Raw genomic sequence first — 17,340 nt, forward strand, 5'->3', positions numbered from 1 at the left:
CAGAGAAAGTGAACCAAAGCAGATAGTATCCACCCAGGTAACACAAAGGACTGAGGAACTCCCTCTGTCACAGCTACAAAGCTCAAATAGTTAAATATAGTAAATAATTGAAATATATGTGATATTTGGGGTTAAAATGGTCTTTATGTTGGGTAAGAATGGAAAATATTACACTCTATCAAGTATCTTTGATATATTGCATCATTTTGACAGTTCATTTAGTGTTTTAACATGACTGTCAGAGAGATAGAGGGTGAGATCAATGCATTTCCCCTGTTAAGTGCCAGGTATTTATTAGCCTTTTTCATTTCAGCATTTCATCTAATTATTACAACTTTATTCTTATGATACTGGTGCTATAATAACTACCATAATTTTAAAGATAAGAAAATAGGATCACAGATTAAGTAATGGCTAAAAAGCAACAGAGATGAGATTTAAAACTAGATTTTAATTGACGCCCCTGTACCTCAAACTATGTATACTGAGAAATTTGTCAAACCCTTGAGGAAAATATATAAAAACAATTCCCTAGTAAAAAAAACCATATGGTGCATGGCATTGTGGATAGCCGTGCACATTTGGTCTTTGGGGAGGGTGACTATGTCTTACATATAAATCACTCTCTCTCTCTTTTTTAAAATATATATATATATATATGTGTGTGTGTGTGTGTGTGTGTGTGTGTGTGTGTGTGTGTGTGTGTGTGTGTGTGTGTTTTTATTGATTTTAGAAAGAGAAGAAGGGAGAAGGAGAGAGAGATAGAAACATTGATGAAAGAGAAACATTGATCGGCTGCCTCCTGCATGCTCCCTACTGGGGATTGAGCCTGCAACCCAGGAATGTGTCCTGCCTGGGAATCGAACCAGTGACCTGTTGGTGCACAGGAGGATGCTCCACCAACTAAGCCACACCGGCCGGGCCACAGTATCTCTTTCGTCACCCATGACACATGCCAGGAATTCAATTGTTATGCATGGAGCTTGACTTGAACTTGAAATTTCCCAGTACAGCTTTGTAATTCCTGGGACTCTGTCCCTCCAGCCCCTACCACTGAAATGGTCACAGTGGAGACTTTTACCTATCTAAAGAAGATTTATTTTATTCGTCCATTTTTTCATTAAGCAATCACACAAATATGCGCAGCTGCATAAGCCTAGACTAGATCCAGCCCCTTCTTCAAATGTAAAGAAAGGACCAGGCTAGGGAGCTTCTCAAGCCTCATGCAACAGCATGAATCTAAAGCCCCATCCTTCAAATTATTGAAAACAAACAAACAAAAACATGGGGAAAAACTTCTTGATCTTTAGATGAAAACAAAAAGGATGCAGGAGATGGATAGATAGTACTTGGAGGGGAGAGAAACATTAACATTTTATAACACTATATAAATCCCTAAAAGTCAGAAACCTTAAAGTACTCAAAGTACTCATTAAATCTCTGTAGAGAAAGCCCCTGACATCTGTGATGGGCATATCCTGAAACCTTTGCACCCTCAATAATGCCCCAAAACACCTCACTTTTCTTATGAAATGCAATAAATTATGGCTGAAGGAAGCTATAAATAGTGGGAGGTCAACTGGACTCAATGACTAGCCACACATAAAATCGAAATATCAACCTCAACAAGACTGTCAAGGCCTTCTGTGACATGGGCATTCCAGGACCCCGTGCGTGTGTGAAAGCACGAATGCTAAGAGCAGGACAGCCATGGGTCAAATGCAGTTCACTCCTTTCCTCCCTGTAAGTAACTGAGAGTTTGCTGAAGGCTGGGCTGTTTATTTAGAATCCCTTCAGATTTAATGCAGATCTTGGTGCAGAGGAGATAAATAATACTCAGCTGACCTGACTAAAGGTAGCATAAATTTGAGATTATAATTCAGTAAATGTTTGGATACTCTTGAAGTATCCCAGGGAAGAATAAGGTATGTAATTCTAGGGCAATTTCTTACTAGTGTCACCAAAATGAGCCTGACAGCTACACACAGTAGGACGTGAATGGCTGGTAAAAATTTATTTTTGATTGAATGTTTTCCTTTATTGAGATAGAGGAGGTACAGAGTTGTAAAAAATGGGAAACTAGGTGGAAAAGTCTGCTTAAACTTATTAATGTAAATTCACATAAAATTTATAACCTATGAAATAACATATCCATGCTTGTTTTAATATAATGAGTCCATTTTAAATTATATGCAAGTTATGTGATTCAATACCTCATTACAGACACAGATTTTTAATTATGATCGATCCTTCAAGGCTTCCAGAAGATGTAATATATTCCTATAGTGAGATGGAACTCATGCTCTGATATCAGTGAGTATCTGGAGGTGAAAAGTTGGGGTCTACAAAATTTAATATTAGAAGTACAGCATTACCATTTGAAATCTAGAGGGGTGAGGGGTGCCTTTGATAAAGATGGTGGCCATCAGCACAGGGTTAGATTAGGCAGGCACTGGCTTGGTTTTGCCATTGTCGTTGACTGGCATGCAGCTTTAGTATTTTAAAGGGCAATGGATTTGAAAGGGCAACGTGACTAAGGCACTGTTAAAACTAGACACAACAGCTTAGCGCCTAAGGTCTTATATTAACTTTATTTATTTAGTTACCTGCCACTGTGCGTATTTAGGTCTAGAAATTCTGGTTTATAATATCCCACAAATGAACTTATTTTATGCATATCTTTTAATAAGCTAAGAAATGTTCACCGAGTTCTGCTATGCAGGGAAAGCTATTACAGTGGGAGATAGAACAAAATACAAGATACAGTCATTAAGCAGCATCTATTATATTATTGTAAGAGTACAAATTAGAAACCCTGGCCAATAGCATAATATATAAATGAGAGTTAAAAGCAATACCAGACTTGTTGCACAAGACTGTATAAGTAACTCTTGCTATCCAAATCTATTTAGATTTAAGTTCAGGCAGTCAAAATTCAGAAAGCAAAGTAAATAATCCAAGGTGAAAGAAAAGGCTCGTATTGCTGAAATGTCAGAGTTGGGATAGTAAATATGTTTAAAGAATGTTAAAAATATTTCAAAAATGGGGGTTTTATGGAGTATTCAGATATGAATGTTTGAACATGTGATAAGTATTTTTATTTTTTAAATTTATCTTGATTGTTGAAAGTATTACAGATGTCCCCCTTTTTTACCCCATTGACCTGCCCCACCCCACCCCTGGGCCTACTGCTCTACTGTCTGTGTCCAAGGGTTATGCATATATGTATACAAGTTCTTTGGTTATATTTTTAGTAGCAAGTGGTGAAAAGTTCAGTATAAAATGGCGTAATAAAATAAGAGAGAGCAAGAAATAGAAATAAAGTTAAATAATATATTATATATAATATATATTATTAATGCAATATATTATAATACATATGTAATATATACTATATATGTTAGAGAGAGAGAGAGAATTTCTTAGCTCACATTAATAAAAAACCCAAAGGCTTCCGCTTTCAAGCATGGTTTCAGTAAGAAATTAAATAAATGTCATCAAAACCAAACCTTATTTCTATACATCTCTGTGATTTTTTTTTCTTTGTGGGTTCCATTTTCAGATATGCTTTTTTCTCTCATGAATGGAAGTCAACAAGGTGGATTAAAGAGCTCCAGGTTGTATGTTCACAAATCCAAGGTGAAGGATAAAGAGAGTAATCTCTCTTTCTAAAGTCTCATAATTGGCTTTGCTAGGTGCTGCCTGGGTCCTTTACTCATCCCTTTAAAAAAAATATTGAAACTTGGGGATGTTATGCTCTGATGGACCAGGCCTGAATCCACGTGCAACCGGTGTCAGAGTCCACCGTGAGAACGAAAGCCACATCAGCTGAAAGTTGAAGGAAATCAGTTCCCCCAAAGTAATTCTTTTTACTGTTACGGGTGTGTGTGTGTGTGTGTGAAAGGATGCTGTGCAGAAAAGCAAATGCATATTCACGATTGGTGTTAAATTTTAGAAAGCACTGAACATCCAGTAAAGGAGGTGAGATTTTTGTCCCTCGGTTACTGTAGTCAGGGAGAGACAGGTACTATAACAAAAGCTGAACTAAAGACAATGAATCGAACAGCAGCTGGAAGATTGGATCACGGTCCAATTCATTGGCCATTCTCTGTAGCACTTTCTGTCACACCCCACAAATTAAAAATAGATGGGATATTGTGGGGAATAAATACTATACAAAAAATATCATCGGCATATCATTCCTGGCAGGGTGAAGCCAAAGGTTATGAAGATAAGTAAGTCTAGAATAAAATATTAAATCAGTCTTTCTTATTTGACTTTGATTTAAAGGTACCCCCGGCAAAATCATTTATCTTATGTCCAGAAGCGATAAATCAAATAATTTTAATGGGATAAGACAGGAAGGAAAAACGGGAGGTTCAGAGGAATCAAACAGTTATTTGTCAAAATGTGACCTTAAACAACAATTCTGCAAATTCTATCCCCATTGCCTGCTTCCGTTATATACTGTCAAGTTGGAACACAGATCGACACAACAGAGCAAACGTGTGTCATTAAAACTGGGCATTATGTACCAGAAATTAAGGAGGAGATAGAATAATTCTAGCAAGCCAAAAAGAAACCCAGTCCTGCACTCGCGGAACTTCTAAGCTGGAAAGGCTTAGAGGGAAATGGAAAAGACGCTTCTGCCAAGTTAATGTCTAACAGAGCTTGGTTATTTTCTTTGAGGCTCTTATCATGTAAGGAGCTCAGAAATATTTTCAATGCATGAGTTAATAAGAGAGGATCAGAATCTACCAGGAGGGAAAAAACAGGCGTAATAATACTGCTGACTGTTGAATTCCAGCATAGCGCCTACAGCACAGGAAGAATTTTTTCTTCACACCTTTGATTGTGTTTTGAAGGCACCCAGGACTTTTTCATGTACTGCATCTGCCTTCAGTAACCCTCCCATTCTACCTCAAGGTCGATGACGCCCTAACACCCCACGTTCAACCTTCAGTCCCCTGACTGAAGAGCAGTGCAGAAGAGGCTTACTATTCAAATCTCCGCTATATGGGGGAAACGGATTGTAGACTCAGACATTGTACGTTAACCTGTGATGAAAGTATTGAGTTTTTATTTTCTGCATGGTTGAGTGCTAAACTTCTAGATGATTAAAAAAATAATAACTATCAATGTCTAAAGAGCATCGGTTAAAGTGATAGTAGGAAAAAATAAGAAGTCAAAGGAGTGTCCGGGAAGCAAAGAGAAGAGAAAGCTACAGGGAGATAAACACAGTCAGATGCACTGAGGGTCTCGGAGAGGGTCAGCAGGCCAGCGCAGAGCGAGCCCTGTAACTAACCACAGGGATGTTATAGGGGGCTGACGACAGCAGTGTCGGTGGAGCTGGGGCAAAGCCAGACTTCAACGAGATGAGGGCTGAACGGAAGTGAAGAATTGGAGACATTTTTATAGAGAGAACTATTTCTAGAAGTTCAGCTTTAAATGAAGTTCGAGAAATGGGGGTGCAGAAGAGGGATATAGTTCAGGGGGAGGATTTTGTTCATGTTGATGTTTCGTCATTTATGATTGCCTTTGTTTAGATGGGGGAGGTAAAAGTCTCTCTGATGGGAATGATCTGGCAGAGAGGGAAGATTCGGAGAGGGAAGGTGTAAGCTGAGTAGGAAAACCTCCGAGGATGCAGCAGCAGATGGGGGGAAAAATGTGAGCACAGGAAGGGAGCCCTTGGGGACTTGGTGGGGGGAAGATATGAAAGGCAATGCAAGACTTTTTTCCCCTCAAAGCATATAAGGAAAGCTGATAAGCTAAGGGTGAGGAATGGGCAGGAGGAAGAAGAAAGGCGTTAAAGATAATTATACATCTTCTAAAGACAAAATCACCGTAAGTAAAACATGGAAAACTCAGAGTCTTGAAGAGACAACGATCTACCCTTCGGTGTATTTTTTTGGCAGTGCCTAAATGACGTCCAGGCAGAGCCTACGCTCTCAGCGATGCAACAGGACGATGCAAGAAGATGACCAGGTCCAGGCAAAGACAACAGCTGAGGTCAAAGGATCAGGTGATACAGGTAACTAAGGGTGGGGGAAAAGAGCGGAAAACATGGGCAAGGACAGAGGCTGTGGGAAGTTTCTATACTTATGGAAGCAAAGCGAGAAGCTCACTGGAAGGAGATGGAGCAGCGGTGCCTAGAAAGGGAACCAGAATCCTGAAGCGGCAGAGAAACCACACTGAAGCCCAAAGGCCGAAATGGAGAAGGAAAGGCCATCGAGGAAAGCGCGCTGGATTGCGCAAGTGCAGGCGTCACCCTGAGAACGCGTGGCCGGGAGTAACAGCTCTTAGCTTCTGAAGAGTCTGGCCTTGAAGGAAACAGGAGAGCCGGGGGAGTCGCGCAGAGACGTAGCAAAATGAAGGAACTTAATTACTAAACTGGAATGAAAGACTTTAGCATAATTATAAAATGAAGTGACATGTCCAGCAGAAAGAGAGAAACTGAAGACACTAGTAAGAACAGGGATAATTGATAGAATGAGTGATCCCTACAGAACGGGTTGGTCCCATCTTGCCTGCAACCTTGTCTCATGCCTCTTCCCCCATGTTTAATGCCTCATTCATGCCCCTAAAGCCCCCCAAGTCAGTATGAGACTCAGGACACTGCTGCTCTCAGCCTGGGTAATCTTCAGGTCTCAGGTCTCATTTCAATTTTTTTTTCCCCCCTTAAAGGACCTTTTCTGATAACACTCCCCGAAGCAGTCTGCCCGTGAATCATACCCTGTCACAGCAGGCTGTTTATTTTCTTGATAGAACTTATCAGAATAGGAAAACATCTTGGTTTCGTGTTGGTTATCTCTAAGCTCCATGAGAGTGAAGCTGTTCCGTATGGCAAAGTCATTTCCCTACTCGGCATGAGGCTAAGTGTGGAGGGGAAAGAAATTTTTCTCTGCTTTTCATGGTTCTTTCAGCTGGTCTAATAATCAAATAGACATGACACAGACGAACAAGAGAAAAGGAACCAAATTTAATTACATCCATACGTGAGAGAGTCAGAGACAGGAAGGAAAAATTAAATATATATATATGTGTGTGTATATATATGTATGTGTATATATATAACTTTCTGAACTAAGGACCTTAAAACTTCAAGGTGGAGGAAGGCCAAGAGCAGATAGTCAGTAATTAGAAGTTTGCCAGCCTTATAGTTAGGTTCTAAAAAGTTATTTCTGGTGACAACTCTTACGGACAAGGCCCCTAGTTTAAATTCTTCTAGGTAGTCATGGGGGTAGAAGGGGGTAACAGAAGTTTCTATTGAGCCCGCAGGGTCCCAGTTGCCTTTAGCTCAGAGTAATCGGCACAGCAGAGGCCCATCAGGGTAGCTTGTTCAGAACCCTACATAAGCAATAAACTAACATTTGTAGAATAAATCAGCAAAAGAACGTAGAGAAATGGAATTCAGAAAACAAAAGGAAGAGTTTCCTTTAGAAAGAAAGAGGAACTCTTTTTATGAGACGGTTGGTAGTTATAAGAATTAGGAGGCCTTTTGCAACAGAGGGGAACCATTTTGAAGTAATTCAATTTAACAAGGTCAGCGGCACGGTCATCTGCTGAAATAATATTCCAATAGGAGTGCTGAGCTATAACTTTTACGGGGCACTTGTGTTTTACCAGATACTATCTGCGTTCTGTAGTTTTCAGCAAAATCCTCAAAAGAGCCCCCCGGGGGATAGGGGGTGGGGTAGGGTCTGTCCACATTTCACAGATAGGCAACTAAGGCTCAGAGAGTAGAAGAGATGCAGCCACAGCCACTTAGTGAGAAAGACGCAGTCAGAACAGGAATCCAGGCCTCCTGCAAACCTCTCCCTGTATCCGTGATGACACGCTGCCAGGCCGAATCAGCTGGACGCTGAGGCACAGCATAGCGCAGCGGAACCCTCTGGCAGCTGCACAGGGTGTGCGTTTGGACCACGGCTGAGCTAACATGAATGTCAGACTGTGAGTGGCTCTGAAGGAGCAGGGCCACCCAGTTAGTAAACCGGGGCTCCCACGTTCCCCAGAACTCCCTTCCCTGCGTAGTTCTGCCCTTAGCAGGATATCTGTGTGATTTTGGAAGGTGGGAGAGAAGCATCGGCCGTATTCTTTTTCTCTCTGGCAGTCGGGCAGAGACTGGGGCATGCCCAGCTCATGCATGCTGTCCTGCACCTGAGGCCCCCACCGTTGACGCAGGGCAGTGGCCCTGCCCTCAGTGCACCAGCACCTGCTTGGCCTCCTTCTGCAAGTCCTGAGTCACCAAGTTCAGCCCCTGCGGCATCTGGCTGAGCCCGAAGCTCCTCTGGCCATCACCTCTCCTCCCCCAGCATCTCCAGCTCCTGGGCCAGAGCATGTTCAGCTCCATGGCACCGAAAACCAGCCGCTCTTGCAGGTCCCCTGCAGCATGGTAGCCAGAGGCACTCACAGGGGAGAGTTTCCGCCAGCCTGTCCTCACTCCGCCCTGCTTTTCGTCCGCTGTCCCTTCCTGGCCACGCGCCCTGCTGCTTTCAGCCCTGGCCCGGGCCTCGAGCACCAGGCGCGCCCCGACTGCTCAGCCAGCCCCGCAGGGCCTGTAAGGTCAGGATCGCCCTAGCGGTTTTGCTTCTTAGACTGAACCCCAGGTACAAAAAAGGCCTGGTGGACATAGGAGTGCACGACTAAAGGGAGCCAGCGATGGTTAAAGATACAAACAAGCAAAGGGTAAATAGAGAAATAAATGGCAGAAAATATCAGAGAGGACTAGAAATGCAAGACAGCCAAAGGATGAGCGAGTTAAGGGATCCTGTGCTCACGTCCTCACAGCCCTTTGCGGAGAGTGGCCTCTCACCCGTCACCTTCTCCGAGAAGCCCGCCCTGACCTCCTGCCCCGTGTGAGATACCACTGCCCTGTGCCACCTTAGGGCCCTCTGTTCACTGCTCCTGAAATCCTGACACAGGGGCCTGGGTTTCCGAATGTGATCTGCTCCGGGAGACCGTGTGAGTTCTGAAACGTTCGGAAACCGGGGGAGACGGAGGAGCCACAGCCGGCAGCTGGGCCTCAGCATCTCGCCCTCAGCGGAAGCCATGCGGCATGTTCCACTTCCGAGGCCTGTTCGAAAACCGAAGCATTTCCCTCTGAGTTTACGGCGTTCATAAACCCAGATGTTCAACGGAGACCTTCGAAAACCGAGGTACATTAAACTCAAGTCACATACTCATGTACTTGTCTATCCCTTTATCTCACAGACCACTCCTCCCTAGAACCTAGCGCAGTGTTTCTAAGAGAGAGGACTGTATGCCAGTTATATCTCAATACAGCTGAAAAAATAATAATAATAAAACGAGGGAAGGATTTTTGTTATTTTCCCAGTCCTTCATATCACCTGCAGAATATGATGCACCTACTATGTACTCAGTACATTTGTGTAATAAATTAGATACATCAGTGGGGTGCTAGGACATATTCATGGCTAGCTTTGCTTTATGTGTTACTACTTTCCACATGATGCTCTAATCATAGCATGCTTTTTAAATGTACTTTGTTACTTTACAAACTTTCTTCTTAAATGTTTCCTAATTCTCATTGAAAACCGAAGTAATTATGTGTAACTCATTTAATTAACTTGGCAATGAAAATGAAGTGGTCAGCAAAAAAATATGTTATAGAAATAGAATTTATGTATATATTTTGTACAAAGTAACTATAATAAACTTTGTATAGATAAGATGGGGTGCATGAAAAGAGAGACTGTAATGCCAAGTAAAATTGGGAAGTCAATCATTAAAGCTGGGAAATCAAACTGATTGCACCTACATATATGTTACAACATATAATATGAGTTCAAAGGGTGAGAATATTCTAACTCTAGCTTAATGATATGAATTCGTGGCCATCTTATATATGATTTTTCGGAAGGTTAAGTGTAAACAAGTAGTCCAGGTGAAACTCTGTTATTCATATATTTATACATAAACTTACAATATACATATTGACACAATTTTTTGTCAAATATATAACACATTATTTAAAAGCCAAAATTGAAAATTTATAGTATTTTCTCTAATTTAAATCTAGATGCCACAAGTGATAGATTCTTACTATTAGAAGTAATCATAAAACAAAGGGTGCAACCTGTCAGACCACGTTGAATTTAACCCACTGATGTAACTTGGAAGAACAAAAGCAGATAGGTTTAAATGGATGCAACACAAAAAACAAAAAATAGCCACAAGGGAGAATATATACCCACGAGATAATTCTGCCAGGTGGATTCCCAAGAAGCATCCAAAAAAATGAGCATCTATGAACAGAGGACTGATGGAAACTTCTCAGGATTGTTCCCTGGGGAATTACTGCAGGTTGTTCTAACAGACAGTCCTGCACAGCTGGGGAGCCAGTTCTTTCCTCTGCCTATAGAATCTGCCCCTAGTTGGTGATTTAAACAGGATGCTCTCCATGAAGACTAACTTGTTTTCCTGGAAAGGATCCACTGTGTGGGTACTGGAGCTGTTGAGAGGAAAGTGACCCAAACCTTCAAAAGGACTTTCAAATAGGAGCAAAACATATTAAAGCACTTTATTTACTCATAGAGAAACTATTTCTTACTTGAGCAATTACAAGAGTCCTAAAAAAAAACAAACCTTCCTACTCCATTCCCACGGACCATAAAGAAACTCCTGCCGATGGGTCAGACTTTCCGCTTACACAGAGACCACGGCAACCTTTCCATTCAGTGAAGTCTGTTTAAAGCAAACCTCAAACGTTATCCATAAAAATATTCATAAATGATGAACCCAAAATAAATAAATATTTGAAGCGTGAAATTGAAAGATAATGATGAATACAGAGGACAATTAATAAAAGAAGAAATAGATACAATATAACAAGCGGAAGAGAAGATTCTAATTAGAATTCTCAGCAAGATTAAGATCTATGTCTACCCAAACACAGAGCAGACTATCATAAAACTGCAGGATTCAGGGAGCTAGAAATAGGTTTTGAAAGTAAAAATGTTTTTGTGGGTGATTTCTACCTCCAGCAATGATAGTAGAGCTTGTAGCACATGAATTGTCCCAATGGAAGCTATCGGGAAACTGGTATGAAATACAGAAACGAATGTTTCTGAAAGCGTAGAGCAGCTGCTAAAGGAGCCAGGACACGAGGAGCCAGACCCTAGAGAGAGAGAAAGCTCATGGTGTTGCGCCCGGCGCTCTGCACACTGCTCTCCCCTTTGGGGCACTGACCCGTGTCATACTGAGGCATTTGCCCGTTGTGAGCTGCACAGGGCAAGGTGTTAAGTCATACACAAAGTGGCTAAAAACCATAGTGGACTTTTGGGCAGTTGCATAGTACTAGACACAAAAATTAAAATTCATGATCCATCAAAAAGGAGAATTCCAGTAAGCAAGTATTTTATGCTCACATTTGAAACACCTAGAGGATTGTATCCTTAGATTAGAAATAAGATGTTAGCACTGCCATTTGGTTTACAAACCTCCCAGTTCTTGACTGGATTCAGATAATCTATACCTGCCAGATAATAGAGTGAATTCTCTTTAGAGGAATAAATAAAATCATCCATGGCCTCTGTAACTGTTACACCCAGGATCTGGCATTCAAGCACAAGTTGCCAGGCATACTAACTAACTGAATACATACAGATACATATACACACGAATGGATAAATGAACGAATAAATGCAGCAGGGGAAGAGAGTAAACACAAAGAGAAATATAACTGACATAGACTTTGTAGTTTTTAGACTTTAAAATAACTGTCATTACCTCAATAGATGATAATGTAAAGGAATTCACCGAGAATCAGACTCTATGTAAAAAAAGACCCAAATGAAAACTGCAGATATGAATACTAAAATAACTGATATTAAGAACATAATAAATGAGTTTACCTGTAAACGGCAGAAGGAATAAGTGAACTGAAAAATAAGTCATCAGAAAATGGACTTGACATGGAAAGCAAGAACGATGGAAGAGACATAAAGGACTGCAAAAGGCTTATGAGACATGGTGAGCACTTTTAATAAATATGTAATTGGAATCTCAAAGGCAGCAGAGGGAAAAAAATGGCACAAGTAACATTTAATAAGATGATGGCAGTGATTTCCCACAACTCATGAGATGCATCAACCACAGATTCAAAAAATGCTGAAGCCCAAGCAGGATATAGAGAAAGTACATAACAACTAGGCATGCAATACTAATAGTTTAACACTGTTTAAAATCCAAAATAAAGAAGCATTCTTAACAGAGAAAAAGGAAACAATACCTATTACCTTTGAAGGAGCTACGCTAAAACTAAGAGCTGACTCTGAAGACACAAAAAAGCCAGAAGACAATGAAATTGCATCTTTAAATGCAAGAAAATGTTTTTCAACCAAAAAACCCATATTCAGTAAAATAACAATATTTCTAGGCACAGAAAAAGAATGGCAGCTTTTCTTCATCAATCTTATCCTAAAGGGAAAAAAAGTAAATAAAGCATTTCAGGCCAAAGGAAATTATTCCACACAGAAAACCAGAGGAAATAAATAGTGATTGAAAAGATTATATTATGCGAGTAAATCTAAAATGAAAATCGACTGTACAAAATGCTAATAATGTCTAGTGCATTTTAAAGTACATGTAAATTAAAATGCATGACAATGACAGAAACAACTGGAGAATGGATAGATGGAATTGTCTTGGATTGAGTGCTAATCTATATGAAATTATAATTTTTCAAGAATGAATGTTTTAATATCTAGGAAGCCAATGAAAAAAGAATAAAAATGTATAAGTATCAAGAGAATAATTGAAAAAAAAAGCTTCAAATAAAAGAAGGCCAAAAAAAAAAAAAGAAAGAAAAAATGATCATAAAATACTTTAGGAATATTTAAAATGGAATAGTGTCTATAAACTGACTAACTATTCTAAATAAAACATGAAATTGTCTTACCAATAACACAATAGCAACAAAACAATCACAAAAAAACAAACTACATGTTTCTTAGAAAAGATACACTTAAAACCTGAGGCACAGGGGTTGAAAGTGAAAGAATGTAAAATGGTATGTCATGCAAACAAACAGTAAGGCAACAATAAGGAGATGGCTTATCTGTATTAACATAAACCCAGCTGACATTAAGGCTAAAGCCAAAGAAGGACATGTCCTGTAATAAAGTGTGTATCACTTTTCTATTATTGCGTAACCAATTACCCCAAATGCAGCAGCTTAAAACAACACAAATGTATTTATCTCCCAGTTTTCCTGGCTCAAGAAGTCAGGAGTGGCCTCCCCGAGTTTTCTGCCCTAGGGCCCCACCAGGCTGCCATCAAGATGTTTGGGCTTCATTCTCAGCTCATCAAGGAGATGAATGAGGGGGAGGAAAGCCTTAGCTTGTTTGTTTGGAAACGTTATTTCATTGAATGTAGTTTCTGGGTTGACTGGCATTTTCTTTCCAATAAAAGTGCCTGTGTTAGGGTTCTCCAGAGAAACAGAATCAATTAGGCTGACAGACAGACAAATAGACAGGAGATCTGTTATAGGAATCGGCTCACATGGTCATGGAGGGTGACCCGTCCCAGGAATGCCACCTGCAAGGTAGAGGATGGTGAAAGCCAGTGCTGTAGTTCAGTCTGAGGCTGAGAGCCTGAGAAATGGGGGGCCTTTGGTGTGACCCCCATCCTGGGTCTGAAGGCCCAAGAACCAGGAGCGCGGCTGCCCAGGGGCAGGAGGCGATGCTCCGGCTCAGGCCGAAAGGGAGGGACCTGGCCTTTCTCCCCCTTTTCATTCCCTTAGGGCCCTCAGCAGGCTGGAAGATGCCCGCCCTCCGGTGGGCGCAGGCGATCTCCTTTAGCACGTCGGCGGCTGCCCATGCCCCATGCCCCATGCCCGTCTCTTCCCTCACAGACGCCCAGGAGCATTTCACCAGCCGCCCCGGCACCCCTTAGCCCAGGTGAGGGGCGCAGCGGGTGGACCATCGCAGCGCCAGGGAAGGGCCTGCTCGCTCATGTGGCTGGCGGAATTCAATAACAAAATATATATTTTTATAAATGGGTATGAATTTTTAAAATTAGACTTATTTTGGCTTGCAAAATAATTCTCCACAAATATAAAAACATTGGAACCATTTAGAGCACTGTCTCTGTGTAGAGTGGGACCCAGTTATAAGCCAATAAGGAGGGGCAGGAGGAGGGGGCAGAAAACTCGACAAGGTCGAAGGAGAGAGGAGGCAAAAATCCCCAAGTGCTTGGGAACCACGCGTATCTAACTGACAAAGGGTCCACAGGAGAAGTAAAAGTGAGACAGAAAACATTTTGGACTTGAATCATACTGAAGATACATTATATCAAAGTTTATGAGATGGAGACGGATATTTATAACCTTAAATGTATACATTATGGAGAAGAGACTGAAAATCAATTATAACGATGTGCATCTCAAGAAATTATAAAAAGCACAGCAAGTCGATCCGTATAAAGTATTAGAACACAAGAACGGTAAGAGCTCAAATTCATAAAATAGCAACAGTCACACAATAAAGGATATTAATATACACAAAAGCTTTCTCAATGAAATTAATAAATTCTATAAACTGCTAGGAAAAATGGCCAAGAAAAAATTTAACAATATATACCCACAAAAAGAATCATAAAATATAATTGTGTTATAAAGTAAGAGCATCCTGTGGCAGAAACTGAGAGATGCCCCGAAGATGGCTTATGGGTCTAATGATATTCTCTCTCCTGACCTCAGTAGTAGTTTCACAGGTGTGTTGACTTGTTAAAAATTCATTGGACTAGACAATATTTTTTACAGTTTTCTGTATGCATACTTTGCTTTAATAAAATTATTACGTAAACCAACATAATAAAGTAATAAAAATAATAAATAATAACTGAATTGGAAAAAGTAACATCTACGGTTATTTAATTATTTTCAAATGTCTGGATTGATTCGATAAACTTATTGATTCTGTATACTTTTAAACTTGAAATATTAAATGAAAAGTAAATTCCTAGAAAAATACTACATTGCCCCCTTTAAGAGAGAGAAAGCATATTACAAAATTGAACTGGTATCAAAATCTATTTCTTGTGTTACCTTGACCTGCACAGACACAAAAATCATCAGTCTATTTTAAAGCCAAGTTTTACCAAACTCCAAAATTTGGTCACTGTCTCAAATAATAGGAAAAAAAAGAAAAGTCCATTTTTTTCTCACATTTATTTTATAAGTCAAGAATTAATTTGAAAGCAAAGTTGGACGAAGTCAAGAAGAGAAAATATAGACAATCTCTCTTATGAAGGTTTATATAAAATTTTTAAATGTATCTGTGCTAAAGCAAGACCAAAATCTTCAGAAAGGAAAAAATTGCCAGCTGAATATAAGGCAAGATGAACTAATAAAAAATGCCCACATTAAAGAACTACAATACTGGGAAGAATAAAATCAAATTTCCTACAAAGGAAAATATGTATCTCCAGGATCAAATGTCTGTAAAAATATTAAGAAATGTTATTATTAACCTAGAATTCAGAAACATTGGCAATCAAATAAGGACAAGATAAACAAATTTTCAGAAATTCAATGATTCAGAAAATTTGACTTTTTAAAAATAAGAGCTGAGCCTCCCGTGGGAGGAACCCTAGAAAGAGTAAGGAAATAAAAAGATGTGCCTGAAAAGTATGTTATTTATATTACCAGGAATCCTGTTCTAGAGCAGACCGAGGAACCGGCCAGTTCAAATGAAAGGAGGGAGCCAGGAAGGGAGACTCATCACATAATGAAAAGATGAATGTCCTAGCAGCTCGTAGATATATTTAGGTAGTTATTTCTTCAACAGAAGGATAAAGTTAGCCAGAAACAATCATTGTTAAAAACAAAACACAACAACAAACAAAAAGCCAAAAGAAAACAGAAAGCTCTGGTAAATTCACGATCCCGAGATGAAACAAACGGCAGCATGAGAGTCGGATGAAACAAACATTCGCACCGGTTTTGGGACTGAGGATTGCTTTGCAAATTCTGCAGGTGCTATCGAACTTCCTGTTTTGAATAACAGTCATAAACTAATAATACTCTTGATAATGTTAATTTACTTCCGTTTTTAGAATCAGCTTAGGAAAAGCACCAGGCAATTATAATCACAGTTATAATGAAAGCTGAGACATTCCTCAGCATGCATCATTCCCATGACATCGCCTGTAAGTGACATCCTCATTTGCCATTTTTGGCACCACATTTCAGCTTCCAATATAGCTCATGGCCTGAAAGATTAAGTTAAATCTTAAAAGCAAAACAAAACGGAGAGTTTTCTTTTGTAACACAGATGATAGAAGAAATGCAATTTTACAATTTGAAAATAAATTTGTGGTTCTGATTTCTTTTTACTGAAATTGATGAATGCTCTAGACACCATTCCCACAGAGAAAACTCAATCACATGGACATATAATTCTGCTCATAATTTCAGGATGTTTATGACATCTCTTCAGCTCACCTATGGACTTCAGATTGAAAACACATGATCTGCAACTATTCTGAGAACAAATGTTTGTCTATCTCCTTTAGTATCTTTTAGATACAAACATCTAGTCCAGTTATTACTTTGTATTAAAATACTCCATTTCTCCTGAATTGCACATTTGCTTTATAATACCTGGGTAATGGACAGAATCCTCAGTCTGGCTCAATCCAAAGGAAAAGCACATTAGAAACACATTGATGGATATGAATGGACTTGTAGAGCTCAATAAAAAAAAATTTAAAAAGAGAATATGGTGCATTCCCAATATTTAGGTGGTGATACCATCATGCCCTCCCAGTGCTCTCCTACATTTTGGGCCTTTTGCCTCATTTATCTCAGTAGTGTTTAAAATATCCTTATGCCCCCATATGGTGACTTGTTAATTGCTATCAAATAATTTACATAAAATTTTAGAGAAATGCCAATGAAATTCAGAACTAACCCTGAACTTTATTCTCTATCTCAGAGAAATTTTGGAAAATTAAAGTAAAGCAGCCTTGCTAATATTTTCCTTTTGTTATTTTTATTGTTTTTGTTTGGTTGGTTTTAAACAAGTCAGGGAAAACACACATGTGTTGACAACACTTGGTAAAAGTGTAATTTGTAGGCAGATTGCTATGTTTTTGACTTGGGATGCTGTGTGCCTGACTGACAGGGAGGAGAGAAGGGCTGAACCTTCCTTGGTGGGTGGTAGCTGAGATATGACTTTCCTTTTCGTGTTGAGTATGTCAGGATGTCCTTTGGACCTTACCAAACCTTCCCTTCCATTTATCATACAGAGGCCATAAGAAAACCATATGTACTACAATCTTATATCATGGCACTACGTATGTAAATTTACATGAAAA

This window comes from Miniopterus natalensis, chromosome 15, assembly GCF_054644295.1.
Source record: "Miniopterus natalensis isolate mMinNat1 chromosome 15, mMinNat1.hap1, whole genome shotgun sequence".
NCBI classification, from domain to species: Eukaryota; Metazoa; Chordata; class Mammalia; order Chiroptera; family Miniopteridae; genus Miniopterus; species Miniopterus natalensis.